This window comes from Nicrophorus vespilloides, unplaced genomic scaffold (genome assembly GCF_001412225.1).
Source record: "Nicrophorus vespilloides isolate i.1.1-1 unplaced genomic scaffold, Nicve_v1.0, whole genome shotgun sequence".
Taxonomy (NCBI): Eukaryota; Metazoa; Arthropoda; class Insecta; order Coleoptera; family Silphidae; genus Nicrophorus; species Nicrophorus vespilloides.
This window is the reverse complement of record NW_017096457.1, coordinates 167674-190635: the sequence shown is the minus strand read 5'-3', so window position 1 is coordinate 190635 and position 22962 is coordinate 167674. Positions and strand designations below refer to the sequence as shown.

The window sequence follows — 22962 nt, the reverse complement described above, 5'->3', positions numbered from 1 at the left end:
TTAATTTATATATAAGAACACTGAAATTAAGTGAGTGATCCATTCTGGGAAACAAGTTGACGGCACAGACTTGATTTTCTTTGTTTTGCATCTCAATTGTGGAAAAAAAATTAAACATATAAATAATAAAACATAATATTTATTTAAATGTTTAAATTAAAACGTGGCTAGATGGTGAAAATTTGGTAACCCTCTTCTACAGAGAAAGAAAGGGCATTATGTTACTACGCGTTGATAGCTGGATTCGGGTAATAAATTAACGTGCCCCCCGGTTTTCGCATGCAAAATGCATCCGGTCTTAAAATAAAATCACGTCCCGCACGGTGGAGGAATGCGTGGGAGTGATGGAGTGCGTGTAGGGAACTGCACGTTATCACCCACCCTCTCGATAGGGAAACGAGCACGAGCCTAGGCTAGGCTAGGTTGTGCGACTGCTGCTGATGTGAAGGCAGCGGTGGAGGCGGCAGCCGGCCGTGTTACGTGTGTGTGCGATAAACGGTGGCCGCGAAAGATTGTACTGATACAAAGAGAAATCGGTTGGCCCGTGGCGATTCCATTTATAGAACGGCCTATTATTAACTTACGTTATTATTGTAGCTGCACCGAAATTCACTTGCTTCCTTCTCGGAAATAAATCCACGAAAAATGTGGCAACAAATTGCAAACCTGAGATGTCACACATAAATCTTCTACAAAGAAAAAATGTCGAAAGAATAAAGCTTTCTTAAATTAACTTATTAATAATTAATGCAAATGTTACACGTACTTCTTTAAGATAATCTTGAAACGGATTAAATGATTTAATGGATCGTTTTCTTTATTATATTGCGTTTACAGTACGAGAAATCTCCACATACGCAGTAAATAAATACAGTGACGTATATTCATTTAAATTGGCAATGTACACTGCAATAGCAGTCAGTTCAATGTCATTGTCCCAATGACTACTAACTATACTAGGTGTACGGTAGTTGATAAACCTTAAAGACCAGCGTTTCTCAACCTATGGGTTGCTTTATATTTGAAATGACAGCTGTCACCTTGCGTCAAAGTGAAGCGCTTTAAATCCAGTTGACAGCTGTCAACAATTAGATCACAGTATAACTACAAATAAAATATATTGGGTCTCGCCGAAAAACGGTTCAGAAACATTTGTTAACAATAATAATAGTACTAAAAACTAAGAAGAAGATTTTAATTAATATTATCTATAAAAAAAGTTAATTTTAAAAAGAAACAAATAAAAATGATCTACTGCTGTTTGTGTAACATGGATTAATAAATATTTATATCTTATGTTCTCTAAAGACGTTACAAGTAAATCGTAAATCGTAAATCGTAGTAAATCAATTATCAAATAAAAAAGAACTGAACGTTCAAAACATTATATCAATTCGTAACTAATAATAACTTTAAATATTCTTCGCACATTTTATATACAAACACATGATTTATCTTCCATTAATATTAATTTTATATACACTTCTGGTAAAGCCAAATTTCGAAAGAAATATAATAAATAAATGTAAAATAATTGAAGTTCATAAACATTCTATTATTTATGTATTTTATTATTATTCATTTAGTTTCTGGCATGAGTATGTTTATATAATATAAAAGAAATTATGCATTTTTTTTAAATATTCTATAATAGACCTAACATATATTTTCATCACACTTAACTATACTTTGCAAAAGCACTTTATTTTAGAAATGCATAAGTTTGGTCCTTCGTATCCAGTGCCAAAACTAATAACTTTGAAACTTTATATAACAATGAAAAGCGCATTTCTCAATACATAATTTGTTATGTTCGAAATTTAATAATTTCCATTTTCTTAATCATTTATAATTTAGATTAATATCTCTAAAAAAATCATGTAATAGTTGAAGAACTTTACTATTTCAGCAGATTGTTCCCATTATATAAACTTTGGTGCATACTATAAAGCATATTACTACGAATATCGCGAAATTTGATTATAACTTTGTTAACTCGCTGTTATATGCAATTGGCGGGGCACATTATGGTTTGCTGAAAGCATACCCACGTCCAGTATAATGACAAGTTTCCTAATTTATTTTGTAAACTATTCAATATATTTATTAAATTCAATTTTAGTCAAAATGTTGTCAAACATTTCTGCTAATTTATATATACTAATTTTATTATTTTTTAGCTTAAAGCTGAAAATGTATGCATTTATTCTAAGGTTTGAAATGAGTTAAAATTCTAAGACTTAGTTTGAGGCAATTATTTGAGTCAACAGTATTAAAGCTCTTCGCATTTTTCTTTAAATTAAGTACTTTATACTTTTCATGTATCCTCAACCATTTAGAATACTCTCTCATCTGTACAATTTGAGTGTACTCAAAGAAGCCTTAATTTGCCATTGAATTTGTTTTAATGACCCTACAATTATGATAATTACATTTTCTGCACCAATGTCCTATTAACAAAGTTGCCGACGGATGCAATGCAATTGTCCACTTTGATCTTTTCCTCAATTCAAGAGTCGATAACTGCCCTAGTTACGTTAAGCTTTAACCTCTTGTACTAATCATGCTTATTTCAACTCAGATGCTGTACGGTCATAACCTTTGACTTGCTTTTCAGGTACTTATGCTGCATCTAATCATCGTGACATCAAACATTATTGTTTTACAGGTATAGCAACTATTATGTATACAAAACACTGATATATAAAGTATGACACTGACAGATGTTATATATTACTATGTGACGTTATACATTCACATGAAGAAATTGACATTGAGAATAATAAATTTAAATTAGAATACTTCTGCATACCTCTACAAATGCATGGAAAATCACAAAGAGTTAAGAAAATATAGCAAAAAACACATTTCGTTAGACTATAAATTTAAATTTGAATACTTCCTGCCAAATACGTGCCACGTCATCATATGTTAACTTAGTTAATTTTATTTAAAAAAATCTTTGTGAAATAACACATTTTGTAAAGATTTGTTTCATAATTTCTTTATAATGCTGTATAATTGTAAATTTCATAAAAAATAAATAAATTTAGTTTTTTTTACATATGACATTGACAGTTGTTTTATTTTGTCATTCTACAATGTAAAACGTCATGCATCATACACGTAGAGTATGATTATAATTATATAACCAAATATTTAACTGTAAAATAATTTTATTTTTGTGACAACCTATGGTAGGTGTAGGTGTGAAATTTTGAAACTTATAAAAAAAAATAATTAATAAATTGTAATGGATATATGAAACATTCCTTAAATGTAGATCAATATTACACAATGTAAGAATGTAACTATATAAATCTTTGATAAAGCATAAATTTTCTCTATCTGCAAAATTCCTACATCCATCCCTCCCTACAATATTACACACTCGAAGAAATATTGCGTTCTCAGTATTGCGAAATTCTTCCACAGAATGTCAGCTGTTATTGTTGGATTTTCGTTATACATAAAAGTGAGAAAGATAGAGAAAAAGCTTGTCGGCAATTTTGCCGCTCCGTAAGGCATCAAACGTGGAACCAAGCTCTTAACGCGTTTATTCCGTTTCCTCTCCATCCATACATACGCTGGTACATACATACTTTTTATCTTCTCCCTTAAGTATGTTTGTGGATGAAATTGGGAGGGAGTGGAATGGAAATGATGATGCGGGCGGGCGGGCGTGGTTGATGAACAGAGAGGGATGGGTTTGGTCTTCGAAGCGGCGTAGGGAAATGTGAAAAATATGCGCCGAACGTAATATACCAAAGTTGACGCAATAAATTAGGACAGCTTAAACGTCCTGTTATAAATGTACTATTACTAACAATGACTTGTAGGAAAGGGGTCGACATTTTGCGCTTGGCCTGCACAATTGTTCCGGACTATCCGGGCGGGCGTCGTCATCGTCGTACAAATTAGACCAACCCGACACTCGACGGCCTAATTTACTTTACCTACTTCAGATTTAGTCTTAATGAGTTTCTAGTTTTTTTATTATCATCTCTTCCTCCTCTTCTCAAATAAGTAAATCAATTATAAACATTTTACCCTGTTTTTTGTTTGATAATTAGTAACTTCAACATACAGCAGTATTATTAATTTAAAACTTACAATAAATTTTAGTGACACAACATATATTTACTTCATTTATAAAACAAAAGAAAAATATATTTTTCTTAAAGAAATTGTAATAAATAAAAAAAAACTCAATTTAGTATTTATGAACATATTAAAAATCTAAATTTGCTCTATTATTTAATACAGTTTAAACTAAAAAAAACTAAAAAAAATTTTGTAAATTATAAAGTTAAGAAATTATAGTGAAATATCAACTAGTTAAATCACTTGTAAAAACAATATATAAGAAATAAAAAAAAAATTGTAATAAATAAAAGTAACTCAAATTATTTTTTATGAACATATTCAAATCTAAATATACTGCATTAATTAATGTAGTTGAAAGTTAAACAAATCATTTCTACTTAATAAATATTAACACAAAAAAAACTTAGAGTTTGTAAATTAAAAAGTTAACAAAATATAGTGCAATAATAACTCTCTAAAAAAAGCAAAATATTTCTGTTTTTTATAAAACAATTTTTAATACAAACATAATAAATATTACTTAAAAATAAAACTACCACCAGATTTTGTGGAAGTATTGATTTTTGGTAAAAATTATACATATCTTGTGAATATGCATTTTTTCATTGTTCGAATTAAATTTATTAAACTATAATAACTCTTTTCAAATTCCTTACAAATAAATATATAATATATACAGTGGAACCTCGCTTAACGAGTTTAATCCGTTGCAACATTTTTAAAAATACACATTTGAAGGCGCGCAATCCGGGACTTCTCTTCTCATCGTCACTCGTTATGCGAAACGAGTTGGCTGCGATGAATCACAGCGGTTCTAAAACGTTTAAACTATTATTTCATGGTTACTAAAAGCCGGATATTCCAATTATCCTTATATGGTTATGAAAACGCGTGATTTCCACGTTACGATGAATCAGCGGTGGCTGCGTTTTTTTCTATAATTTTTTAATTTATTGAACGTAATTAACAGTCATTATGAAAAAAATCACCTTATACGATTATGATAACATCATTTTGCATGAGTATGACCATGATTTAAAGTGTGTTTTGTATATTTATGTACTTTATGATTAAGTAATTAAAAATAAGGAGATTATGGAAAAACCGTAATTAGTATGTTCGAAAAACGAAATTGAAGGAAATCACGATTAATACAGCTTATGTATAATAAATTAATATAATTAGTTCAATAAATTATGAAAGAAATGATATTTCTAATACAAATACGAAGATTAAAATAGACCCTGTTTTCATCATCCCTACCTCATGAACAGGAAACGTAATTCATCCTCGATATCGACATATTTCTGATATTCTATTTTTACCGTAGTTTTATTGTTCGAGAAATGTCTTTCTTTTTTCTTTGTTCTCCTTCCGTTGCCCAATGTATATTTTCTTTTTAAACTGGAATTTCCTCTTCCTGTCTTCCTCGTGGCGCCTCTAAATTTCGTATTGTTTTGAGAATGAAAACGCTTCAGTTCGTCGAATTCCTGGCCGGTCGCCAAACTACTTAGCTCTCTGCTCCTATTTTGGATTAAACCTGGTCGGATCAATCCGATCCTCTGGCTACCTTCCGGCCACATCCAATACCTTGCTATACCAATAACAATAATCTCATGGTATTAACTATATTATTCCATATACGAACTTAAAAATAATAATACCACTTTATAATATATGAAGTCCAAACAAGACAATGAAGCCATCAATCTTCCTAACACAGTAATACCTCGAATTGTCCGGCTTCGATCAGTTCAGTTTAAAAATGTCAATCTAAACTAAATATTAATTCATTAAATAAAAATCATCATTGTTTTTCATTCTGTGTGCATTATTAATTCCTTGATTAGTCCGGTTTCAAACAGTGCGGCGGAATATCCGCACTATGCGAGTTATTGCTGTATTTCTACGTTGAATCGTTGAATTATTAATAGCAATTATTGTTGTTTTAATATGGTGAAAAAATCCAATGTACGCACATTTTCAGCGTATATTTATTATTTACTTCGAAAGCCATTAATTCCAGTTTAGTCTTCGACATAAAAAAAGCGCTAAAATATTGAATGTATGTATTATTTACGATGTCCATTTAGCATTTAGTTCGGCGCCACTCAAATTTGCATGCATTATTCCATGAAGCAGAAAAATAGGGAATAAAATTATGCAGAATTTTCCACTCGAAGCGAATAATAACAATTTGTCTATTTGGAAAATACGTTTTTCTTCGGACGGGAAAAATACCTCAACTAAATATGCACGTTAGTCGGGAGTGGATAAGCGTGCTTCCGTGTCGGAATTTCCGGTACTGGAGTACCGACGTATGTTTGGATTTCCCAACAGGAAATAAAACTTTTTTTTTGCAAATTACTGTTGAAGTAATAACCGGTTTCCGATTCGCGCGGAAATGTACGTTCCGCAAATGAAATGTAAAACAGACATTTTTCGCCTACTGAAATCTCTGAATTCATTCATGTAAATGACTTTATAAAATTCACACAGGTTTCCTTTACAAAATATTAAAACATAATGATGTTGATTTTTTTTATTAATTAGATTTAAAACATCAATAATTAAATAGTTTGTAAACTATTGTTTTGCCAATTAAATTAAATTAATGAGATAAAAATCATGTATAAAAGTTTATATAAATTTTGGTTATTCTTTTGTAATAATTCAAATTTTTAGAATACTAACAGGATCGAAATATTACATAGAATTCCTTTGTAAAATTGTGGTCAATAACTTTTTACAAAGAAAATAAATTTATTGTACAAAAATAATGTATTAAAGTGGAAATATCTCAAATGGACAATGAATTTATGTTGTGGTTGTCTTTCCCCGAAGAAAGGAACGAAAATATTCGTGAATATAAATCAAGTCCGATTCTCGGAGATTTTCCAGAAATAGATTTAAATAAAGATCAGCGCAATAAACCGCACTTCGCAGTAGACAAAGCAGAAGATTGATGCCGGTTTTTATATTAAACTGACGTTTATAATCAAAAGAAAAGTAGTTTATACATATTTTTCTACTCAATATTTTATTTTTACTTAATTCTTTATTGATCTTCTAGAAAACTAAGAATTGCACAAAAAGTATTTTTTTTTATAAAAAAAGTAATTTAATATACTATTTTTTAGTAGTTATTTTCATTTTGCTCAATTAAAATTTAGTTTGTATTAACTATTTTAATCCAAACTATAAAAAATCTGATCAGTAAACAGCAGTATTGTTGTTTTTCAGTGAAAAGCATTTTTCCGAGAAAATGTATAATGATAATATAATTAGTTAGCCTAGAAATATGAAATCGTTGTTATTCTCATTATAAAGAAATAACTTCCCAAAACAATCTTACCTAAACTTTTCAAAATAATTTGGATATTACATTTATTTCATTAGTTTTTGTCATGTCATATGTGAAGGAACAGAACAGAGAAGTCAACGAAATCATGTTAGAAGAAGTGAAAAATCTGGAGAAGTTCGATGAAGATTGGATGAAAAGTATTAAGTTTAAGGTAAAGTCAGCACAGGTTGCTGAGAAACTTATTATGGGAAAAAAGAAGTACTTTCGAAGAAGCCACGTCGCTGTTTTGACGACAGTAGAAGTCAAGCGTATTGGAGAGGATGAAACTAAGGAGACTATCAAGGGAACTTATGGAGGTTATGGTAGAATTGTGAAAATTGTTTTCACCGTCGATGAAGATCTGACGCGTACGGTTGCCATTACCTACGGAACTGAAAAATATGCTAATAGATGTGTGAAATATGCCAACAAGAACAATGAGAAATTTCACGAAATGTACATAAGTAAGAAAGAACCAGTTTTTATATATTAATTGTATAGTTCTGCATAATTTGCATATTAATAAACGAATTAATTCAACTAAAATTATGATTTTTTTTAGTTTATATATTATCAAAACTTTAGTTGAAAATTAAGTGTACATTTGATTAAAGGAATTTTTATATTTTTTGTTGCTTAATTAATAGTAAACATTAATTCGTTTCTTAATTAGTTTTACTTTTTTTTCGTTATAAATCAAATACCAAAATTGAATTTGTATTATTCTTTAAGTAATACTCAAATATACAAATAAAAGTAGTTTAATAAACAAAATGTTTTAATTATCATTTATTATTTATTTGTTGCCAGCCTGTGGAAAATTGTAAATAATAAATTTATTTAAAAAAAAATCATCATATTTACTCTCAAAACAGCTATATTTCAAGTCTCTTTAGTTATTTTTAAACAAATTGTTGAACTCCCTAAAAGTTAAATTGAAAAATATAAATATTTATTTCTATTTGTTTTATTCGCATATATCAATGAACTGTTTTTTAATAATATAATAAAATAAAATATTTTAAACAAATCTTTACGTTTTTACATATTAACATGTTTATAAATTGTTTATAAATTTCTAATCCATGCTATGAAGAATTCGCACTGATCAAAACAGCAGTATTGTTGTATATCAGAGAGAAGCATTTTTCTGCGAAAATTTATAATGGTAATATAATTAGTTATCCAAGAATTATGAAATGATTGTTTTGTAACTCATTATACAGAAATAACTTTCTAAAACCATATTACCCCTTGAAAACATTAGTTTTTGTCATCATCCGTGAAGGAATATAATAGAGAAGACACTGAAAGTATGTTAGAAGTAGTGAAAAATCTGGAGAAGTTTGATGAAGAATGGATGAAAAGTATTAAGTTTAAGGTAAAGTCAGCACAAGTTGCTGAAAAACCTATTATGGGAAAGAAGATGTACTTTCGAAGAAGACACGTCGCTGTTTTGACGACAGTAGAAGTCAAGCGCATTGGAGAGGATGAAACCAAAGAGACTATCAAGAGAGGAGATTATGGTAGAATTGTGAAAATTGTTTTCACCGTCGATGAAGATCTGACGCGTACGGTTTCCATTACCTACAGAACTGAAAGATATGCTATTTCATACACCTATGAAATATGCCAATAAGAACAGTAAGAAATTTCACGAAATGTACATAAGTAAGAAACAACCAGTTTTTATGCATTAATTTTATAATTGTATATTTATTCAATAAATCATTTAATTAAACTATTATTTTAATTATCTTTGTTTTTACATATTGCTTTATGTTTGCAAGACGTCCGAACTCTTAATGTGGTAATGGCGAAGAAGCTATTTCGTGGGTGAAAAATAAATATTTTAATTACCAAAGTTTAATATAAAATATAATTGTAATTACAATTATTTGTTTCTACTGTAAAAAAAATACTCATAATTCATTTATCGCTTAGTTCATATGTAGATGCATAATAGTCTTATATTTGCAAATATAAATGGACTAATGTAATAATAATTGGAAAAGAAATCTGTAACGTATGGATTGCAAAGTAAAATTTCTGAAAGCAAAACACTTAATAGGAGGGAAAATGAGTGTTTTCAGTCGCGCGAGAAATAAATACAGCTTTGTACTTGCAGCACGCGATATTCGTATTCGATATTAGGGAATAATGGAAGGAACTTAGGCGAATTGTACTTTCACACAAAACGATAATAAATCGGGGGCATGTTTAACATAAATAGTTTGACCTGGAAGTTATTTTTTTTGTATAATCTACGTTGAATTCCGTTCATTTATTTACATAACAGAATAAAGGCCAATTCCTAGAAAACGTGCAATTATCTTAAATTACATTAAAGAAAATTAATTTAGTTGATTAAGATGAATGAAATAATAAATTGAGTTATTACTTTTTAAATAACCATAATTAATTTTAAATTCTCCTTTAAGTTCACTTTTCAATTTGTTTTAATAAACTACTGATATTTTAAATTTACTAATCCAGTTTTCAAATTTCAATTTTTCAAAACTTAAACTATAAAAAATTATTTTATTTTAGTTTCGTTGGTTATTGCTATACATTTCAATGTCTCATAATTATGCACCAACCCATTGTTATCATGTCATAGTAACGACACCCTCATTTTACGACCCTGTTTAACTGGAAAGTATCTCCGCCATAAAATAACAAGGACCTTTAAATTAGCTACTACTACCTAGTACTAGTTATGGATGGATGATGTTAGAACTACCAGGAGCAGTTTTATTCCAAACATTAAAACACATATCATTGAAATTGAAAGATTCTTCGATTTTTTTTTCTTTCATAAAAATTCAATGTGTACGTATAATCAGTATAAAGCTTCAATGATAAAACTATCGGATATAAATGTAAATTTTTTATATATAATTGTGTACATTTTTCATGATTTATGACATATTTTGTAATTTTAATATTATTATAAGTTGTATTTGTAATCAAATATTTCAAATATTTCGATTATTTGATTAATATTTATAAAACTTAGTTGTCCTTTTGACAAAGGGTTTATTAACCTAAAGATTAATTAAAAAAAACTACCTATAAACATTACTATAAATTACCTATAAATCAACCGCGATCTTAAATTTACTCAATGTTCACATTGATGAATAAAATTACACGACATAAAAAAAAATACAAGCTATAAAAATGTAAGTTTTCAGATAATTCTATTACAAAGATATTTTACTATTAAAAAAAAACTATTAATATAAGAAGATGTAATATTATAATATTTCGTTTATTCGTTGTCTTGTATTTTATATACATCCTGGCGTTCATTGAATACAAATATAAACGTAATGTATAAGATTATAAAAGAAGTAAATTTCCAGCACCAAAAGTTCTTTTATAAGGAAACTTTATAGCTGACAATAAAAATCTTTATTTAATTTCCCTATACAATATGAAGAAAAATAATGAGGTAATAAATACAATGTAGATTTATTGTACATTATGAATAATTAATCGTATCTTTAAGAAATATTTTTAATAATAATTGCTACAATAAATCACCAATTAAATTGATTGCAATTTTTATATTATAAAATTTTGTTAAAATATTAGTTTAATTAAAGAATGTTTTTATAAAATAATTCGCGTTGAATGAAAGTAAATTGCGTTTAAGTTGGTTGATGTGTGTATATATGATATATATACATATATATTCAATTTAGTTTTCTCGGAGGTTCGAATTTGGTTGGAAATCCTATAGGGGATTGAATGTGCACAGGGTGGAGGAGCGTTTTTAAAATATTATTTATACACATTGTGCGGGTGTGTATCGGATATGGGTTTTGGGATTTCGTATTGCTTCTGTTGTGAGGTGGCACATACACAAATTTCTATGGATGTGTGAAACACGTTTTCTTCGGCAAGCGAGGGCGGAACCCCCGGCACACGGTTGCTATGTGTTGCGCTCCGGATCGAAGGACTCTCGCGCGTTTCCGGGTGCCTTCGTCCTGCCGGGGCAGTAGCTTTTTAGGATCGGGGCTGCAGGATCGGAGAGTAAAACTTTCATGCACGCAGCATACATACAACCTTATCCATCCATCCACCCAACATCCGTACGACGAAGGGTGAAATAGAAGACCTGCAGATATCCGGAACAACGTTAACTCGAGGAAAGAAACTCGAGAAGGAAGAAAGGAGAGAGAGTGAGAACAAAAAAATAAATAACAGAAATGCGGGTAAATAATTGAAGTCCCTCCAAAAGCTGCTCCGATTCACACAGCGTCGATGTTATTAATGTTTCGTTGGGAGTATGCAGTAAATCATCTCATCGGTCTCGTGTTTTTTTTAATAATTCAGTGCCAGTGATCGCCGAGTTAATTGTTTATTTTCTCACGATGAATATTTGAATTTTGGGGTGAGAGGGTTGGCCGTGTGTATATCGATTCGCTTGCGGCGGGGGAGAAATTTTCCAATTGCTCTTTCTCTCTCTCTCTCTCTTGCTCTCCCTCAAACGACGTCAGTTTGCGAGAGAACAGCAGCAGGAGCAGCAGCAACAGCAGTGCACGGTGTCCTGCAGATGGATGAGACGAAGTGAAGCATCGACGACATGCGATCCAACTGCGAAGAAGGCGTTCCCAGCTGACCATGTTGTATCCAGCCGCGTCATCGACATCATCGCAATCATCATTATCATCATCATCATGACTTATCAATAATATCAACGAAGCCAGTACGAGTCAGCAACAGTAGACGAATGACCCGGCTTGAAACAAATATGCGTCGGTGACAGTTAAAACAATGGATCAATGACCCTGTACAGTATTATATTTTAGACTAGATCAGTTTACGAGTCCGCTGATAAAACAGGGGGGGTTGTTCGAATATTTTTCACCTCATCGTTCTTTCTTTTCACCTGTTCGGGAGACTCGAATAGATTCAAAGTGCTTTATTATTATAATAATCGGGGCTGTTCTTTATTCAACAATACTCTCAATGGACGACGAACAGGACCAAGGATGCACGGCGAGTTGGCCAGATTCCGAGCACCAGGTAAAATCTTTCACAATCTACATTCTACATATTACATAGTAACAACTATTTTTTTTTATCTCAGATCATTGAGAAAACGCAATAAATTTAATCACGACATTACACAGTAACAACTATTTTTTTATTACAATTAATTGAGAAATTTAATAAAAACATAAAAATATTATGTAATATTATGACAATGTAGATATTACATTACAATTTTAATTAAATGACAACTAATTAATTTTTCTAATTATACAAGATTGAAGTTATTTTATTTTTACTGAATTAATTTTATCTTAATTTTAACATATTTTTTGTGTCATAACTTATTTCTTTATTAAAGGTTTTTTTGTGAGTTTTGATAATAAAGATTTTTATTTCATATTTTACTTGAATGGACATTATAATATTACTATTAACTTCAAATTTTCAATTAATAAAGACATATTGTAACATTCTATTATTTCTTTCAAATTATTTCATTTAATTGTGTACAAATTTAATTAGTGCAGAATGTTTTACTGTCTTTTTTATATAATACTTATTTTGAATGGAATTATTGAAAAAAAATACTATTTTATATTTCAAATTTCATTATTTGTTTATTTAACTAATTCTAATAAAATTTTAACACACTTTTTCATGATATAAAAGATTTACAAATGATTTTTTTATTAAATGATAAATAAATATATTATGTTAAAAATGAATTTATAAATAATGATTTTATCGTTATCAGAAAGATATTTACTAAATTGTAATTGATTTTATAATTTATTGGTTTATTTATTAATTTTTTACAAATTTAATGTTCATATTGAAAATCACTATTACATATCTTAATTTTTCAGTCAAATGCAACAAAAAGTTAGATGCAAAGATGAGCATTACATTAGGCATATTAGATAAATTTCAATCAATCTCTTAATTATTTTCTATTCAATGAATTATGAGGATTTTTATCTTTATGACTATTATATATTTAATTATATATGTTAGATTTATCATAAATACTACAATTAATATAATTTTAAAATTTGTTGCTAAAAAAATTGAATGAAAAATTAATAATGTGAAGACTGAAGAGTCATTTCATCATTATCATTCAACCTCAATTAATTTAAAGCAAATTTTATACATAATTGTATATGCAGTTAACAAAATGTTCTTTGTATTAGCAAAATGGTTAAATTCCTTTAGGGGAATAAAACAAATAGCGTAGTTAATTAGTTAAATATTTTTCGCATGCCGTTGTGGGCACTGAAATTAGTTGCAAAACGTCGTGCATACTTTAGGTAAACTTTAGTAATATATTCTGGGCGAATCCATCCAACAGCACAGTATACTGTACGACCATCCCCAAACTACAAGTATGAGATTTGGATTTAGTTTTGTCGAGCTTTTAGCGAGTTGATTAAACGCTCCCCGGCGCTCCAGTATCATATACTAATTATTAAGCAGAATTGCGTTTCCATCCCTTTATGCGAAGGGTCTGAAGCCTTGGCAACCCTTTAATTATACCACCCTTAGAAAAAAAATATGTTATCACAAACGTCGTTGCAAAATTGTGACTTTAGAAAGTTCTATTCATAGTTAATAATAACGAATGTGATTTGGATGTAAATTGAGTATAGAATTGGTAGGGATGAGCTTCAGGGTAGGTAGGGTCTTATAATAATACTTGACTATCGGAGCAGATTTGCATTACAAAGTGAATAGTGTTGTAGCGGGGAACCGAAGGCGTCCAGCCAGCATTACTTTACAAAGTGGTGATCGCAAATTGATTGTATCTATTTATATCATCTGTGTAGTGTGTTGGTATAATTGAAACTGAGAGGAATGTGTGACCCTAATGAGAATGACGATTAGATCGACCGTCTGGGAAAACCCCTTTTCCCAATTTCCATCCGAACTGCGATATTCGCTTTTGCCTCATAGCTAATAGCATTCATGAATTATTTATTTACGACAATTACGTATAGAATACAATCGATGGAATACACGTATACATGTTTCTAGTGGCCTTATAATTAGTGATGAATAAGTCAACTCTCGATTAAGTTCCAGACCCATTTCAATGTCTACGAATCATTGCAGGAACGGGTGGTCCCATGTGCGTTTGATGGTTTTAATATTTTAGTATTAGAAGTTTAGAAATTTTAGTACATTTTTTAAAAATTATTTCTATCATCGATGGAAATGTAACGTATATTCCTTGGGGATTGTCGAATGCGATTTGCATGTAGCTTTATCTCATGAGAATTTATACTTTAATTATTCAAATTTATTTCAAATTAACACCCAAAGACTATATGAGACTATAAAGCATAGATTTAGTACTAAATAAAACCAGAAATGTATAACTGATATTGCAGAAATTTATGTAATTATTTTTAGCAAATGCATTTATAATCATTAAAAGTCACTGTTATTTAAATATTGGATTTGTTCGAGAATAAAATTCAAAAATTGGAGAAAAAATATAAATATTTTCTTAATAATTGAAACTAATTAAATAGTAAATATACAAAATTTTATACAAATATTACTGCAGTTTTTCTTAATTTTGTTTTTTTTTATACAAATGCAAATGACAAACATGCAATAATATTAAATTTGATGCTCAAAATTGTACAAATTTTAAACTAATTTCTTCTATGTAATATATTTTGACTTAGAATTTTGTATGAATTAATTTTTAACACTATCAATATTGAATCAAAGATTGAAAATAGTTTTTTTCTTATTTGAAAGACTTTATTAATTCTTATTAAAATTTTACTGATTCCCATTCAGAATATTTATGTAAATGAAACCACAAAAAATCATCAATTGTAAAAGGACAATTATAATGTATTTATGTGAATATTTATATTTATGTTTTATTACAAATTTATAACGAATTCATGAATTCTATTAGTTAATCCGTTCAAATAGCTCTTTGATATACACTAAAACCTATTTTTGTGCGGTTTATTTTTATGCGGTATATGAAATCCAACCAATTCCAACGGTGTTGGCACCATTGTAATGTTCTCTATTAGTGTGCATATGTTCAGTCTGCTCAAACGATTCTATTTGTCGATTTTAAACCAAGAAGATGTTCGTTTTAGATTAACACGAGTAGTCGTGAATTATGTATGTGTATTTTGAAAATTTCGCCATATGTACAATGAGAAGTTAAATGTTTCCATGTGTAATTTTATTATTTATTTCGTTTTATTTTATTTCCTACATAAAAAAGTTTTTGTTATGAATTATACAAAGTTATTTGTTATATGTAAGAATTTATGACAATTTCGAATATTTTTTTGTGCGATTTTTTTTTATGCGGTCATATCTACCGCAAAAAAAAACTGGTTTGTAATCAGGATAATTCAGATGTGTCCTAAGATATATCATCATTTTGCTAAATATTGTTATTTATGTTTATTAGTTAATCATTCTAGAAATTTTAAAAAGAAATTGAACAAATTTTGTGAAATTCATACCTTGAATATTTACTTATATAAATGATAATTAGATATATTTAAAAAAATATACGTAAAGGTCAGTTTTCACAGTGGTCACGTGAAATTATTTCATAAATTAGATATTATCAGATTTAAAACACGTTTATGCGAAATCTAAAATCTTATATAATAATAAAAAGTAAATGTTATACATTCATATTTCTATTACAATAAGAAATTGAGTATTTCCAATATATAATAATAAATTGTGCATTTTATTATTTCTTAAAACATAATGAACTGAATATTTCCATTTTTGTTGTTGTATTGAGTAAAGTTTACATATTAAGATTAATCCTATGAATGACGACTATAATCCTATGCGAAAGTTGTCCCTATTAAATTGCCTATAAATTACGTGCAATCTGATTCCGCAAAACTAAAACAATTATTCATGTAAGCTGAAACCCAAAGCGTGGTTGGAACTACGCACATGGCACGTAAAAATAATGCGAATCGAGCATATAAATATAATCTAAATTGTCGCGGCTGTGAAATATTATCCTAAGTGTGGAAAATAACTGGAAAGTCTAGAGGTTACACGAAAACTTTATATTTTGCAATGATTATGAAAATAGAAAAAAAAATGTATGAATATTGTATTAGAAAAAAATATTTCAAATAAGTTTACTGTTAACTGTTTTTTTTTCAACTAAAGTAAAGTAAAGTTGAACTAGATTTGTAATTTTATGTAAATCCTTGTCAATATTTTTGTAATGTTTGTTTTTTAATTTTGTTCATTTACATGAAATTATGAACATATTGACTATATTTTTTATATCAATTACTTGAGATAAAATAACTATGGTTAGTTTTCAACAACAAAAGAACTTGCTTGTATAGAATTATTCCATTTCAACCCTGAATAAGATTTCATTTTAAACAAAAATGTTAAGGAAGTCTTTAGTAATCAATTGATATCGACATTTCTTAACAACGAAAACTTGTATATTTGTATAATAATTCCATTTCAATCCAGAAACATAATTTAACGGAAATGCATTCTTCAGAGGACTTTCATTAAAGTGTACATTAATACCTCGGACAGTCCGGATTCACATTATTCATATTTAGAAATTTCAAAACAAAGTAAATTTTCATTAAGCAAAGTAAATTTTAAAAAAAGTGCATATTTTATATAAAAATGATCGTATTCTTCTCTTTATGTCTCTTCAAGTCTCTTTTTGTGCGATTTATTATAGTCAATGGTTTAAAATACTCAATTAGTCCGGTTTCATACTCCGAAATATTGACGATTATGCGAGGTATTCCTAGATTTATATTTGTTTACTTGGGTGAATTGAATTTTCAAGATTGGTTGAATTAATTATTGAAACATTAGAAAATATGTGTTAATGATAATTATAATTATGTTCATTTGTTGCCCGTTTTTACTATAACCATAGCATTTAGTAGAAATATAAACTGATCATTTTCATGTCTTTTTTTGCAAATGCATTAATTGAGTTTGCAGCAATGAAATGCAAACAAATTAGCAAACTGCACTCAGACCTTGAAATCATTGCGTGCATTTAGGTAGTTACCATGTCAATTATTACTCCTGAGGAACTGTGCCAGGTCAGGTTTAAAGTAAATTTACATGTTTGCAAATTGACGGCCCTCGGCCCGTTTCATAATGGATTCCGTGGATTAAAATAATTACCGATTATTACAATGCCCACTCGACGGAACGAACGCCTCGAATTGCGTAATTACAGAGGACTAACTGTCAAAAGAATTTTGTATGAAATTGCGGGGCAGCAGCGTCTGAAGGAGAACGTATTCAAGAGTAGTAGAAGAAGAAAAAGAAGAAAAAAAAAACTTTGAAGGACAGGAAATGGGAAAGGGAGAAGATATTCATGAAAAGATGAGACGAAAAAATCGAGTTGCTCTGCACAAAGGAGCGACAGGAAAGGGAATTTGTAAAAATGAATACGTATTCTTTGAGAATGCGCATAGAGCTGAAGTTATTCACATTGTGTCCACTCGAGAATGTCTCTAATAATATCTAATATATCAATTTTGTGCTAACTGCATTTTTTTTATTGATTATTTAATATTTCCTAAAGTGACCCAAAAAAATGTAAATAATTAGAATATAATAAAACAAAGATTTTTCTAATTTAACAATTGACAAAATGTATTTTCGTAGCGTAACTCGAAACCTTCTAGATTTGAATTACTAAGGAAAATTCACTCAAATTTTGCACATTCTTTAATTTTCCTAAAATTACATGAATTATGAAATGTTGTTAAAAAAGTTGACCTATTTCAATTTAATATTGCTATTGAACAGTAATTATGTTCTTTATATACAAAAAAAAGCTTTTCACTATTTGAAACCAGACAATCGAAGACTTTAAAACCGTTGCTCAATTAAAATTTTGTTTGTTGTAAACTGGGCCAACTTAACCACAGAGCCAAATGGCCTGTAGGCGCCAGCTTTTTGGGGCGGCAATTTTCGTTCCCCTTCCATGTATTTTCTTATGAAGAGGGCGCATTATTCTTAGTAGCCCACATGCTTCCCTCCGCCCATGCATTTTTTTAGTAGCACTACGGACTATAGTGAATCCGCACTGATCGAAGCCGCACTATGCAAGGTATCGATTTATTTTTACTTAAAATTGGCTATTACAAGTATTTATTGTTATTTTAACAATGATTTACAATTACAATTTTTATTATTTAATGAATCTTCAAAAGTTTAATTCAAATTTATATATTTTTCTGTATCATTGATCTAAATTGATAATTATGTAATAATACTATAAATTGAGATTGTATATTTGTTAATAATGATACAATTATTGCATAACAAACGTTTCTCCTATGATTAGTAGTTTTCTAGCTCATACAATGTTCTTAGTTTGTTAATCAATATTTTAATTATAGAATTTAACTTTTACAATTTATTATAATATGTTATTATACAAGTGCTGTTTTTTCATGGATTCTGTAAGAAATTCTAAATTTTTGTAATTGTAATATAAAAAAATAGAAAAATACAGTTAGCGTTTGATATTGAATCATGAATAGAAGTACAGCAATAACTGGCATAGTCCGACTTTGATCAGTTCGTATTAACTATAGTCCGGTTTTAATTTAAAAACAAACTATTTTTTTTTATTAATTTACACTATATATTTAGTTACCATTATTATACATTTTTTTTCATATCCTTTAATTCTTATTCACAACCTGCCAGTTTTTGGCAATAAGTGAGATGTTTTTTGAGCATAAGACAAAAAAAAAATATTATTCATAATTTACGAATTATGTGATAAATTCATTAATTAATATTTTAAATTTATAATCTTATATCATTTATATTACATTTATATAATGAAAGCTTATTTAGCTACGATTATATAACAACCATGTGTACACATATTATGTGTCTATTTGAATATGTTTCACTATACGAGTAAAAACCCGGAAATTGTGGAACGGATTAAACTCGTTAAGCGAGGTTCTACTGTATATTATTTATTTAAACAAAGGGTTTTACAATATTTATTACTTGAAATTATTGTAATTTGAAATTAAAAATTTCTCATATAATTACTATTGTTTGTACAACAGTCATATTTCTGCAGGATTTAAGTGAAAGGAAAGTTCACGTACTTTTTTTCTTCTATAAATAATGATGAGCGATATCCACTAGGGGGAAAATGGTGGTACGACGGTGAGGTTTTTCCCTGAAAAAGAGAAAAGAAATAGTCGTTCAAAGACGACGACGAGCGGAGTGGAAACTCACAGCAAGATGCGATCCCTTTGTTATGGTGGGCGGCCTGCGCCAACAAAATGGTCTCCCTTTCGTAACATGCCTCGTGTTCTGGTATTTAGCGAGCAAACAAAAATCCGTCTGAAAATATCGCTCGAGTTTCCTTTCCTTCGAGCATCATCATTCCATTCGCTATTCTTCAAAAACTGCAATTGTTGTGTCAAAAGTACAAGGGAGTGTATTTTCAAATCCCACGTTTCTAATGAGCACCGACTTTCTTGCTTTCGGTTTTATATGTTATTGCGGGATGATTTATATATGTGAGACGTATATTTCAATTTAGTGACTTCTTTTCAATTTCGTTATGAAAAGTGTATTATACGAGAAATGCAATAAACTTTTCAAGTTAATTATATTTAGACTAAAAAGAAAAATCAAAGTGATTTCATATACATTAATCATTAAATTTGAAAAATTCATTCTTTATAATTATTTAAAAAAGTACAAATACTTCTTTTCATTTTAGTAATAATATACAGGAATCCAAAAAAGCCAATATCTATGAACATTTCATGCAGTTAAGAAAGTTAAGCAACGTACATCACGGATAATACTTGAATGGTCTGGTTCAGTGTTTATCAACCTTTTGTGTGCCATGACCTATTCTAAAATTCTTATGTCATACAAATAATTCGATACAAAATGAACTCGTCCAAAGTTAAACTCTGGACGAGTTCATTTTTGAATTGCCCCCCATAACAATCATTTGAGACCCACGTTGCGAAACACTGGTCTAGTTGGTATAGAATTTGTCAGCAAAGAAATAATTCTTGCTAAAATTATTTATCTGTTACTTTATTTACACTTTGATTCTTTTTACAATTGTTTTTACAATTTCTTTACTAAATTTGTAGTTTGTTATAAGTCAAACAAACAACTTTTTTTATATATATATTTTTTTGAGTAATTATTTATTTGAATCATTTGATTAATAAAATTAATATTTGGATTGGAAATTCTGGATAATTTAACATAAATTGTAATTTGTTTAATTTTCTTAGAATTTCAAATATTAATACCAAAGGCAATTCGATTCATACAATACACATGGCTTAAGAACTGCTCTTGCTGTATACAAGTTGAGGTTCTGGTCGATGTTGCTTATTGACGACGGGATTATTTGTACAGTAAAAAAAAATAATATTTGCCGTGTTCACATTAAAATGTTTACGAAACGGTGAGTGATGTGAAAATTATTTATTATTTTTGAGCTATATTCGCGTACATTCGAGTAAATATTTATGTTTGGTTTTAAAATAATTCGTGAAACTATTACACGCACGAACGGAGCACAAAAAAAATACATATAGTATAGAAGCGTATATAATAATCATTGTCGAAAATGGAAAAGCTGCCAATCAAAAGTTAATAATAAATACTACAAAAAAGTTGCATAAAATTGTGTGCTTGTGTATTTGTTTGTTTGGTTATGTGAACGTTATGTATACTTGTATATAAATTATATAGACGGTTATACGAGGTCATAAAGTATTTATGGATGGAGTATTGATGAACTGTAGGTTCATGACCAATAAAACATGACGTGCACACACACACAAACATATATGACCTGAGCATAATATAAAATACTAAGTAGTTCTTTCATTCTTTATTTTTTGGTTCATCTACCTCGGTTCGTTTCTGATATCGTTAAACCCAGTCTTTTATTTATGACTGTTTTGAATAAAACCAAGCTAATGACTCCATTTCATTTATATGCGACTGTAACTACGCCGAAATGACCAATTAAAATATATACGTGCGTGACAAATTGTTTTATGATTTTCGTCTGTTTTTTCAGTTAGTTATCATTAAATTTTATGTTAATTGAATTAATTTTATAATATTGTGTGAAGTACAAAATTCCGAGCCTTTTGTCTCATACATCGATATCAGACTTGAGACCAGTCTTATGCCTAACGGTTTTCTGACTGATCTTCAGTTCCTGGGCAATGGAATAAGTTCTCGCATGCCGGTCCAACTCGATGATTTCCATCATTTTAACAACATTTTCGACGATTGGCCTACCAGAGCGTGTCTAATCTTCGACGTCCATATTACCAAAACGGAAGCGTTTAAACCAACGCTTTGTTGTTGCATTCGATACTGTATTGGGACTGAAGAATGCATCGAATTTACTAGACATAAAACTGTCAAAGAACTTTTTTTAAACCGTTATGTCGCCGTTAAGTCGTAGTATATAATGACAAGATGCAACTTATACATCGTGAGATAGACTCAATAAAGTCATCTAACGACTTTTTATCTTTACCCAATATTTTTTTGTTCATAATTTAAATAAGTATATTAACTAACGAACTTTGCGTGGAAATTAATGTATCCATAATATTTGAAAAAATAACATTTAAAAATATTTCCAAGTTTAGTTAGAGTTTTATATTGAATAATCAATGCATGTACAGCAGTAATCCGTACTGATTGAAGCAAATTTAAATGAGAAAAATTGACTGTATTTTTGGTTTGTACTTAGTCCTCCATTAGTCCGGTTTCAAACAATCCTTTACTAAGTGATGTATTGCTCTATTTATTAAATCCAAAGAGAGTCTCTAATTATTTTGAAAGACTTGACTATACTTTTGGTTTATTTTTTTTGTACTTAATTCCTCGATTAGTCCGGTTTCAAACAGTCCGGTACTATGATGTATTGCTATAAATATTAAACCCAAAGAGAGATTTTCTAATTGTTGAAATATTTTAGTAAATATGCACAATTAATTGCAAAACAAAATAGTTATAATAATGACTAATGAGTAAATACAAATATTTGTAACTTTTAATTGAAATTAGTGACAAAGAGAATAATATTTACTTTGTGCATTTAAATGGATGAAAGTAACTACTTTAGCCTTGAAATGATTTTGTTAAATGAATTTAATTTGTTATTCAAAATTAATTTGCACATTTTTATATATAACAATAGTACTTAGCAGGATTATAGGTATATAAATTGATTTCAATTTTCAATTTTTAATATAGTTATATATTACTATAATTAAGTAATATTAGTTTCTTTTAAAATGATTTATTCAATTATTTGCATCAATTTTTTTTAGAATTTTTCATGTATATATAATGATTTTTTTTTGATAAAATAATTAATTATTTCATAAAATAATGAAATTTTATTACGATTAAGAAATTAATCATACTTGAAATTATGAAATTTTATGGAA

The 22962-nt window shown here is 28.9% G+C and overlaps 1 protein-coding gene across 7 annotated transcripts in view; it reads left to right on the top strand.

The window, feature by feature from the left end:
* Positions 1 to 22962, top strand: part of LOC108557059 (potassium voltage-gated channel protein Shab) — a 140261-nt gene that overhangs the window by 64099 nt on the left and 53200 nt on the right. For 2 of the 7 annotated variants that reach the window (XM_017913443.1, XM_017913442.1), the window contains exon 1: positions 11473 to 12487. The exons of the other annotated variants lie outside the window; for them this stretch is intronic. The gene's annotated coding sequence lies outside the window, so the exon portion shown is untranslated. Of the gene's footprint in view, positions 1 to 11472; positions 12488 to 22962 lie in introns of those variants that run through there. 7 annotated transcript variants of the gene reach the window in all.